We start from the raw sequence: 10,503 nt of genomic DNA, 5'->3' as shown, positions 1-10,503 counted from the left end.
CCAAGTAACTTTGAAGAGGGCCTGAACTGAGTCTAACAGGGCCTTCAGAGACTGTCAGAAGAAGGCCCAATTTGTGTGAAAGGAATCTGTGTTTTTATTTCATTTATTTTAGTTGCTTATTTTTCCATGAAAGGTATGGAAGGGAGTCTCCCCTATTCACGAGAGGAGCCGTATGGAGTAATGTAGAGATAGATTTTGCTGTCTCTTTCAATGCTTTTGTGTTATGCAAGTTTAACACTGTATTTCCTTTATAGGTCCAGGACTAGAGGAGATGAGCGGTCACTATATGCATATATACTTCCATTGCGATGCTGCCACCTAGTGGCCAGGAAGCATTTTTATGTGTTGTTTTAGTCACAGGACCTGTGCTTACATGTTCTGAGCTGTGCAGATGCTCACGTCAGTAAAGCTCACTGCTATGTAACACTGTTCAGACAATGGTGGCTGACCCTGTTTATTGCAGGCACCGGGAATACCGGCTCGGGCACTGTCTTTAACATTTACTTTAGTGTGCAAAAACAGTGTAGTATGGGCATGTAATCAGTGTCGGCACATTGAATAACTCACAAAAGGCTGTTTTTAAATTTGATAAAAGGCGACTGTTCCCACCTAATGGGTTCAGGTGCAAGGGCTGCGACCCATAAATCAGCAACTATTGTGCCAACAGGGCTGAATAGGCCCTGAAGCCAGAGAAGGCCCATTGCTGTGGCGTTGGAGTGCAGGAACCTCCCCACAGATGATTGCTGTGAAAGAGGCAGCATTGGATGTAACAAGTGGAAGTTGCGTGAAGCCTCCCTGTTATTTATTTGCTGAGACGATTGGATACCCCTGTATCAGGGAAGAGTCCGAGCTCTGTCCCAAGGAAACCAAGCTGGTAAAACCCCATTTCCTGCATTGCCAGAAATTGCCGCCACTTTGTGTAATATTTTAAGTGACTGTGCCTCTCTGCTAAGAACAGTTTTGTGTATTTCCTTTTGGTTGTTTTGCAAACATTACCGGCCTACTAAAAGAAACCTGCATCAAACCTGGGTTTCTTGTCATCATACTGCCAGTAACAATGCAAGGTCAAATACATTAGAAAAATGGACAAAAGTAGATGGTCCAGCGTAGTCAAGTTTAAAATAGAGCGTAGTTCCAAAGTGCCTACGCGTTTCAGACATATACCACGTCCTTCCTAAAAGCTATCCAGCACAGTGGAGCTGTCCAGCAAAAGTGGTGCTGAAACAGAGAGCCGGTGATAGAACATCACTGCTCTAATAGTAAGTTGTGTACTTACAGCATTGTTTGATAGATAGTTATCAATGATAGGATGAGGGATAACAATAATCCAATTTTATCCTTGAGTAGTGGATAGAGTATTAATGCTTATTTTTGTTTATTAGGCTGTCGGATATGAACCTCTGCAATACTCAAATCGAGATATTAAAACATAAATAGATGCTAAAAAATACATCATTTAAACAGTTTAAGACAATACATGAATACATGAACTGGAAAAAAGGGAATTATATACTGGTCTTTAAGGGTAATTGGTGTTGAAAAAAATCTTTGTATACTAAACCACCATTTGATTAATAAGGAATGTGATGGGCGAGGGACCCCTTGGTACGGACAGTTAGGTGTCATCTGTAAAGGCCGTGAACATTGACAGGTAATATTAATTATTAGACCATATTAAATTCTGCCGATAATTTCATAGATTCTTTTACTAATAATTTAACAATAATTCTGGTCCTGAGAGGGTTAATCTAAGACTGAATAGCTATTAAAAATTATATAAAAAATAAAAGGGGAGTCCTGACTACAAAACAGAGGGTAAAGAACAGAGATGTTCCTCACTTCTGTACCTGAGATATGGTTGTGTTATACTAGATATTGTCTATAGAAGATATACATGTTAAAAACACATATATTCTGATGTACCAGGAAGATACTATCACACCTCTGCGGGTCTAGAACTCATATCTAGCCTGAGTGTTATCAGTAATTAATATAAATATTGGTCTGACTGGTCGTCCAGCTGCTGGAACAACCTTGGAGGCACCCTTGGGTGATGCCGGGATACCTGTGAGTGGTGAGTAACCTTCAATTTTGGCTGTGTAGTCAAGCACAAATGTGTTGACGGATGAGGATTTGTTCTCTGTTTTAAATGACAACTTGGGCTTGTTTGGGTGGCAAAGGGTGGAGTATAAGCTCTGCCAGTAAAGCCAGTAGGTTAATACCCCGCCTGACTGGATGGTTTGTACAGATTAACCTTTTGTGGCTTATTTTTCTGTGGTGTGGCTCCTCTGGGAATGTACCTGTCCACCCAGTGCCGCCATCAGGGGGGTATTAGGGGTAGTGGTGTGAGGGGCCCGGCCAAACCTAATTGAAAGGGGGGTCCCGGCCACTGCTGCGACTTCTCTTTGGTATAAAAAAACGGGCCCCTGCAAAGGGGCCCGTTTTTTTTCGCCAAATGAATGTCGTGAGCTGCGGGACCCCCGTCAAACACCGCCGACCGATCACGCGCACCCGCAAACTTGCGACCGTCCGAGCACGCACCCGGCAAAAGCGTGCAACCGCGACAGCACGGGCGCTCGCAGAAGCAACAGCACGCACGCTCGCAGCCTCGACAGCACGCGCGCACCCGCGATCGGCCGCGCGCGCACTTGCGATCGGCCGCGCGCGCACTTGCGATCGGCCGCGCGCGCACTTGCGATTGGCCGCGCGCACACCCGCGAACGAAGCGCGCGCAACCGCGGACACACATGGACCCAACTTACCTGGAGCCTGGCTGGAGGTGAAGGACTGGACGTCTGGACCGAAGACCTCGCCTGGAAGACCTCGCCTGAAAGACCTCGCCTGAAGAGGACTGGAGTGGGAGCAGCTCTTCTGACACGGTGAGTAAAGTGTGTCAAAGTGCTGTTTATGTATGGCCCTGTTCACACAAAGTATTTTTCAGGCAGAAAAAAATCTGCCTCAAAATTCCTTAAAGAATTTTGAGGCAGATTTTGATCTGCACACACTATCTTGCCGCGTTTTTTTGCTGCGTTTTTTGCCCGCTGCGATTGAGGACAGCAGGCAAAAAACGCAGCGAAAAATGCATTTTCTGCCTCCCATTGATTTCGATGGGAGGTCAGAGGCGGAACCGCGGCAAGAAAGGACGTGCTGCTTTTTCTTTTTTCCGCGACTGGCTCCCATTGATTTCAGATTAAATCAATGGGAGGCGGTTTTGGAAGTTGTTTGGTGCTGATTCTGACGCAGTGTCAGAGTCAATATCAAGGCCCAAAAACTCTGTGAACTGGGCCTTATTGTTAGGGCTTATTCAGACGAACGTGTAATATGTCCGTGCAACGCGCGTGATTTTCACGCGCCTCGCACGGACCTATGTTACTCTATGGGGCCGTGCAGACTGTCAGTGATTTTCACGCAGCGTGTGTCCGTGTGTCCGCTGCGTAAAACTCACGACATGTCCGATATTTGTGCATTGTTCGCGCATCACGCACCCATTGAAGTCAATGGGTGCGTGAAAATCACGCCCAGAACTTCCGCAGCCGTATAAACTATGAATGAAAACAGAAAAGCACCACGTGCTACAAACATACAAACAGAGTGTCATAATGATGGCGGCTGCGCGAAAATCACGCAGCCGCGCATCATACGCAGCTGACACACGGAGCTGTTATGGACCTTTTGCATGCGCAAAATGCCACGTTTTTTGCGCGCGCAAAAAGCACACGCTTGTGTAAATCCGGCCTTAGGGTAGGAACACACTAGGCATGAACACTGCGGATTTTATGCAACACATTTTATTGTGGAAAATCTGCAGCGTATTACAGTCGCAGCAGAGGGGATGAGATTAGAACAAATCTCATCCACACGCTGCAAAAATAATGGACCTGCCGTGTGGCTTTTGGCTTTTTAAGCCGCAGCGTGTCAATGTATTCTGTGGGATCGCTGCTCCTCTGTTGCGGAAATGCTGCGGTTCTGCCGCAAAAATCACAAATGAGAAAAAAAAAAAGGCACTCCTGGTGACGCGATCCTCTATTCTTAGCGCAGCCCGGCCTCCTGTCATGACGTTTCATCCCATGTGACTGCTGCAGCGGTCACATGGTCTACAGCGTCATCCCAGGAGGCGGGGCTACGTTCAGAAGAGAGAGATGCGTCACCTAAACTACGGCCGGGGCAAGTCTAAACTTTTTTTTCCCTGCAGGATTCCCGCAGCGGACACGCCTCACCAAACCTGCGCCACTATTTGGTGCGGTTTTGCTGGCAGAATTCCCTGCGGCTACCGGGGCGGATAAGCTGTGTAGTTTTACTCAGCATATCCGCCTAGTGTGTCCCTTATGATGTCGCTCCTGGAGCTGCTGCCGGTCTCTAAATAGGCAGTTGGTCCAGTAGAATTTGGAATTATTTTTTTTTGTGAACCAGCTTAAAAAAATACAAAACTTTTGTGTTAGGGCCTGTTCACATCACCGTTCGCTTCCGTTTTGGGGTTCCGTCTGAGGTTTCCATCGGGTGAACCCCGCAATGGAAAGTGAAAGTGACAGCACAGCTTCCGTTTCAGTCACCATTGATCTCAATGGTGACGGAAACATCGCTAATGGTTTCCGTTCGTCACCATTCCGGCAGGTTTTCGGACGGAATCAATAGCGTAGTCGACTGCGCTAATGGTGACGGAAACGTCACATAGGACCGCGCGAGGCGCGTGAAAATCACGCGCGTTGCACGGATGTATTACACGTTCGTCTGAATAAGCCCTAACAATAAGGCCCAGTTCACAGAGTTTTTGGGCCTTGATATTGACTCGGACACTGCGTCAGAATCAGCACCAAACAACTTCCAGAACCGCCTCCCATTGATTTAATCTGAAATCAATGGGAGCCAGTCGCGGAAAAAAGAAAAAGCAGCACGTCCTTTCTTGCCACGGTTCCGCCTCTGACCTCCCATCGAAATCAATGGGAGGCAGAAAATGCATTATTCGCTGCGTTTTTTGTCTGCTGTCCTCAATCGCCGTGGGCAAAAAACGCGGCAAGATAGTGTGGGCAGGTCAAAATCTGCCTCAAATTTCGGTGCGCGGTTCCAGGCGGTCGCGGGTGCGCATGCGCGGGAGTTTGCGGGTGCGCGCGATCGGTCGCACGGGCGGCGATCTTTGACGGCCCCCATGACGACCCCCATGCTACCCAGGGCCGCCATCAGGGGGGGTATTAGGGTTACTGATGTGAGAGGCCCGGCCAAACCTAATTGAAAGGGGGGCCCGCAGCTCACGACATTCTTTTGGTGAAAAAAATGGGCCCCATTGCAGGGGCCTGTTTTTTTTCTACCAAAGGCAAGTCGTGGCAGTTTGCCGGGCCCCCCTTTCAATTAGGTTTGGCCGGGCCTCTCACATCAGTACCCCTAATACCCCCCCTGATGGCGGCCCTGGGTACCATGATATAGTTCTGGACGGAGTACCGTTAACAGGCGGTGCCACGGTAGGGGGGCCCAGAAAATTTAGCTGTAGGGGGCCCTGAAATTCCTGATGGCGGCCCTGTGTCCACCAATATAGGGGACAATATCCACAGACGAGAATTTGTGATATTTGGTTTCAGTGGATCACGTAATGGTGGACAAACAGCGTATTGTGGTCAAGAAGCTTAGTTTTGAGAGAGGGTCTGAGGAAAATTCCAAAGTGGTAAAGACCTGTACGATGTAACCTGTCATTTAAAACGAGATTACGCTTGCCTTGCTGTAAATATCACAGAGACGCTACATAAGGGTCAGGATTGTGAAAATAAAAAAAGTTGTGATAAAAAAAAGAATTAATGTTCCATTATTAGTAAAAGAGTCTATGAAATTATCGGCAGAATTTAATATGGTCTAATAATTAATAATACCTGTCAATGTTCACGGCCTTTACAAATGACACCTAACTGTCCATACCAACGGGTCCCTCCCCCATCACATTCCTTTTTAATCAAATGGCGGTTTAATATACAAAGATTTTTTTCACACCAATTACCTTTAAAGACCAGTATATAATTCCCTTTTTTCTAGTTCATGTATTGTCTTAAACTGTTTAAATGATGTATTTTTTAGCGTCTATTTATGTTTTAATATCTCGATGTGAGTATTTCAGAGGTTCATATCCGACAGCCTAATAAACAAAAATAAGCATTAATACTCTATCCACTACTCAAGGATAAAATTGGATCATTGTTATCCCTCATCCTATAATTGATAACTATCTATCAAACAATGCTGTAAGTACACAACTTACTATTAGAGCAGTGATGTTCTATCACCGGCTCTCTGTTTCAGCACCACTTTTGCTGGACAGCTCCACTGTGCTGGATAGCTTTTATTTATAGACTGCCGATGTTCTATAGGCGTCTCCTTAGTTCAACACTACTCTGCTGGACAGCACCGCCTTGCTGTGACAGCACTAATTTTCACCTGTTGGCAACCGGATATAAACCTCGTTCTGACAAATAGTTGTTAGCATTAAAGCCATGAGGAAGGACGTGGTATACATCTGAAACGCGTAGGCACTTTACCTACATTTTCACCCTTGAATTCGGGAATGATCTTGTTTTAACCATCCAAATAAAATTGGAACTACGTTCTGTTTTAAACTTGACTGCGCTGGACCATCGACTTTTGCCCATTTTTCTTCTGTCTACAACACTGTGAGCCGTCACGGAGATCCAGGCGAAGAGCGCAGTGAAAACTTGCATCAAGGTGAGCTGGAGGATCCCTCCCACAGTTTGTTTGTATAGCTATACGGCTGCATCCATCCGTGCACACCTACTGCCCGTTATATAGGGTTCACAATACAAAAGCACAATTGTATTTTGACCATATCCCGAATGTTAACGAGTTCTATAACATACTAATATACTCACAGAGTTATTAAAGTACAACAATCTTTCTTTATATATATATATTTTTTCTTCTGGCTTTAAAATACAAATTTTTAAAACTTAACTGGAATTTCGGTTATATATATATATATATATATATATATATATATATATATATATATATATATATATATATATATACAGTGAAGGAAATAAGTATTTGATCCCTTGCTGATTTTGTAAGTTTGCCCACTGTCAAAGACATGAACAGTCTAGAATTTTTAGGCTAGGTTAATTTTACCAGTGAGAGATAGATTATATAAAAAAAAACTGAAAATCACATTGTCAAAATTATATATATTTATTTGCATTGTGCACAGAGAAATAAGTATTTGATCCGTTTGGCAAACAAGACTTAATACTTGGTGGCAAAACTCTTGTTGGCAAGCACAGCAGTCAGACGTTTTCTGTAGTTGATGATGAGGTTTGCACACATGTTAGATGGAATTTTGGCCCACTCCTCTTTGCAGATCATCTGTAAATCATTAAGATTTCGAGGCTGTCGCTTGGCAACTCAGATCTTCAGCTCCCTCCATAAGTTTTTGATGGGATTAAAGTCTGGAGACTGGCTAGGCCACACTCCATGACCTTAATGTGCTTTATTTTTGAGCCATTCCTTTGTTGCCTTGGCTGTATGTTTCGGGTCATTGTCGTGCTGGAAGACCCAGCCACGAGCCATTTTTAATGTCCTGGTGGAGGGAAGGAGGTTGTCACTCAGGATTTGACGGTACATGGCTCCATCCATTCTCCCATTGATGCGGTGAAGGAGTCCTGTGCACTTAGCAGAGAAACATCCCCAAAACATAATGTTTCCACCTCCATGCTTGACAGTGGGGACGGTGTTCTTCCTCCAAACACGGCGAGTTGAGTTAATGCCAAAGAGCTCAATTTTAGTCTCATCTGACCACAGCACCTTCTCCCAATCACTCTCAGAATCATCCAGATGTTAATTTGCAAACTTCAGACGGGCCTGTACATGTGCCTTCTTGAGCAGGGGGACCTTGCGGGCACTGCAGGATTTTAATCCATTACGGCGTAATGTGTTACCAATGGTTTTCTTGGTGACTGTGGTCCCAGCTGCCTTGAGATCATTAACAAGTTCCCCCGGTGTAGTTTTCGGCTGAGCTCTCACCTTCCTCAGGATCAAGGATACCCCACGAGGTGAGATTTTGCATGGAGCCCCAGATCGATGTCGATTGAAAGTCATTTTGTATGTCTTCCATTTTCTTACTATTGCACCAACAGTTGTCTCCTTCTCACCCAGCGTCTTACTTATGGTTTTGTAGCCCATTCCAGCCTTGTGCAGGTCTATGATCTTGTCCCTGACATCCTTAGAAAGCTCTTTGGTCTTGCCCATGTTGTAAAAGAGGTTAGAGTCAGACTGTTTAATTGAGTCTGTGGACAGGAGTCTTTTATACAGGTGACCATTTAAGACAGCTGTCTTAATGCAGGCACCAAGTTGATTTGGAGCATGTAACTGGTCTGGAGGAGGCTGAACTCTTAATGGTTGGTAGGGGATCAAATACTTATTTCTCTGTGCACAATGCAAATAAATATATATAATTTTGACAATGTGATTTTCTGTTTTTTTTTAAATATAATCTATCTCTCACTGATAAAATTAACCTAGCTTAAAAATTCTAGACTGTTCATGTCTTTGACAGTGGGCAAACTTACAAAATCAGCAAGGGATCAAAAACTTATTTCCTTCACTGTATATATACAACAAGTAATAACCATGTCTCAAGATACACGATGTTCCAGAGTGGAAATGGCCGCCCAAGTGTTTGGCAATTATGATACGCCAGAAGGAGGTGATCGTGCATTATAGGAAATGTTCCGTGATCTAGAGAAACTATCAGTACAGGAGGCTAAGATATGGTGGGACCTGACGACTTTACGTAATTATATTACAAAACAAATGATCCCAAGGGGTCTACGTTTAAGAAAAAGTTCTACTTTTACCTACTCCGAAGAATTCAGCACACAATGGAATTTGATATTAACAGAATGTTCTATAAAACTAATGGAACTAATTACCAGACAAGAGGAGGCCAAATTGACAGAAATTGGAAACTGTCATTTCCGCTCTAAAAGAACAAATTAATGCTTCCTCCAGCTCACCCGACTTCACTATACTGGAACAACGTACTTCTCTACACTTGGAAAAATTAAATAAATCCATGGCTGAAACTGAGAAAAATAAATTCCAACGAGACCTCAGGGACTATGCAAACAAGGAGGTGTATGATTGGAATAAAAGAGACAAAGTACACAACAAAATCAGACCCATCTTAAAAAATCGCAGACAAGAGAGAAGATCCGGCAGCAGTCTGAACAGAGTCAGTTTTAGCTCCTCTGAACCTGATTCAATCGAAGGAATAAATGAAGCCTCAGATAGTGATAACTCTAGGAACCTATATTCCCAAGGATACCAATCAGTCAGCAAGTCAAGGAAGTCAAAAAACGGGGAAGGAGAGGTGGTAGGAAACATCACCCAAACAGACCAGGAACAAAAGCGTCGCCTACGGAACCGCAGGAACCCACACCCAGCATTAATGTGATCAACCTTTCCTCATCCGAACTAACTCCACACAAGTCAAGGTTCTTTCGTTGGGCCTCAATTTTGCCCCTAATCGTACGTTCGATACTTTCAACACACTTCTGGACATTAATCGATTTGTAAGGAATTTAACAGTAAAGAGGCATTTCTACAACACGCTCCCAAATGACAACAGACTCTGAAGATTATAATCTCAAAGAACCCAATACAAATATCCACGACCATAGATTACTATCGTTTGAGGAACATAGGGCAATCCAATGCTTAGAGAGTCTGAACCCAGAACTTCCTACAAGAAATATTCATTTTTCCCCGGACTTTGTCACAAAAAATCCAAGCTTCCATCCTCTGGCATCCAGGATAGACTCTATGGACAGATTTCAATGGGCAATTGAAAAGGATCTCGAGCAACTATCCAAAAATTCGTAGTGTTGTAATAAGAATTTTAATATCTCTAAAGAGCTGAATATGGCAAAAAAAATCGTTAAAAAATAATAAGGATATCATTATTAAGATGTCGGATAAAGGGGGCAGTATCACTGTGTTAGATAGGGAAATGTATAAGACCCAAATTTTGAAACTCCTAGCAGATACAGACAAATATAAAAAACTAACTTGCAATCCAACATCTATGTTCCAAAAAAAGCTCAACAAACTGATAAACGTTGGTTTAGGTAGTGACGTATTAACAAGTAAACAAGCAGAATATATTATGGTCCAATGTCCCACAATTCCAATCATGCACGCATTGCCCAAGACACATAAAGGCATAAACCCCCCACCTATGCGCCCCATAGTGTCAGGGATAGGATCATTCACAGAAAAACCATCTGAATGGCTAGACTCCTTGTTACAACCCCTTGCATTAAGAACCCTGGGCCATTTACGTGACACCAGAGATGTTTTATGCTCATTTCACAAAAAAAGATGGGAAAATAAATTTACATGGCTGAGCTGTGATGTGACCTCACTTTATACCAGCATTCCACATGAAATAGCCCATAGGGCACTAGAATATCATCTTTTTAAACACAGCACTTACAGCTATGAACTACAATC

The sequence above is a fragment of the Rhinoderma darwinii genome, unplaced genomic scaffold (assembly GCF_050947455.1).
Source record: "Rhinoderma darwinii isolate aRhiDar2 unplaced genomic scaffold, aRhiDar2.hap1 Scaffold_108, whole genome shotgun sequence".
Classification (NCBI taxonomy): Eukaryota; Metazoa; Chordata; class Amphibia; order Anura; family Rhinodermatidae; genus Rhinoderma; species Rhinoderma darwinii.
The sequence above is the reverse complement of the archived record's forward strand: the minus strand, read 5'-3'. Positions refer to the sequence as shown.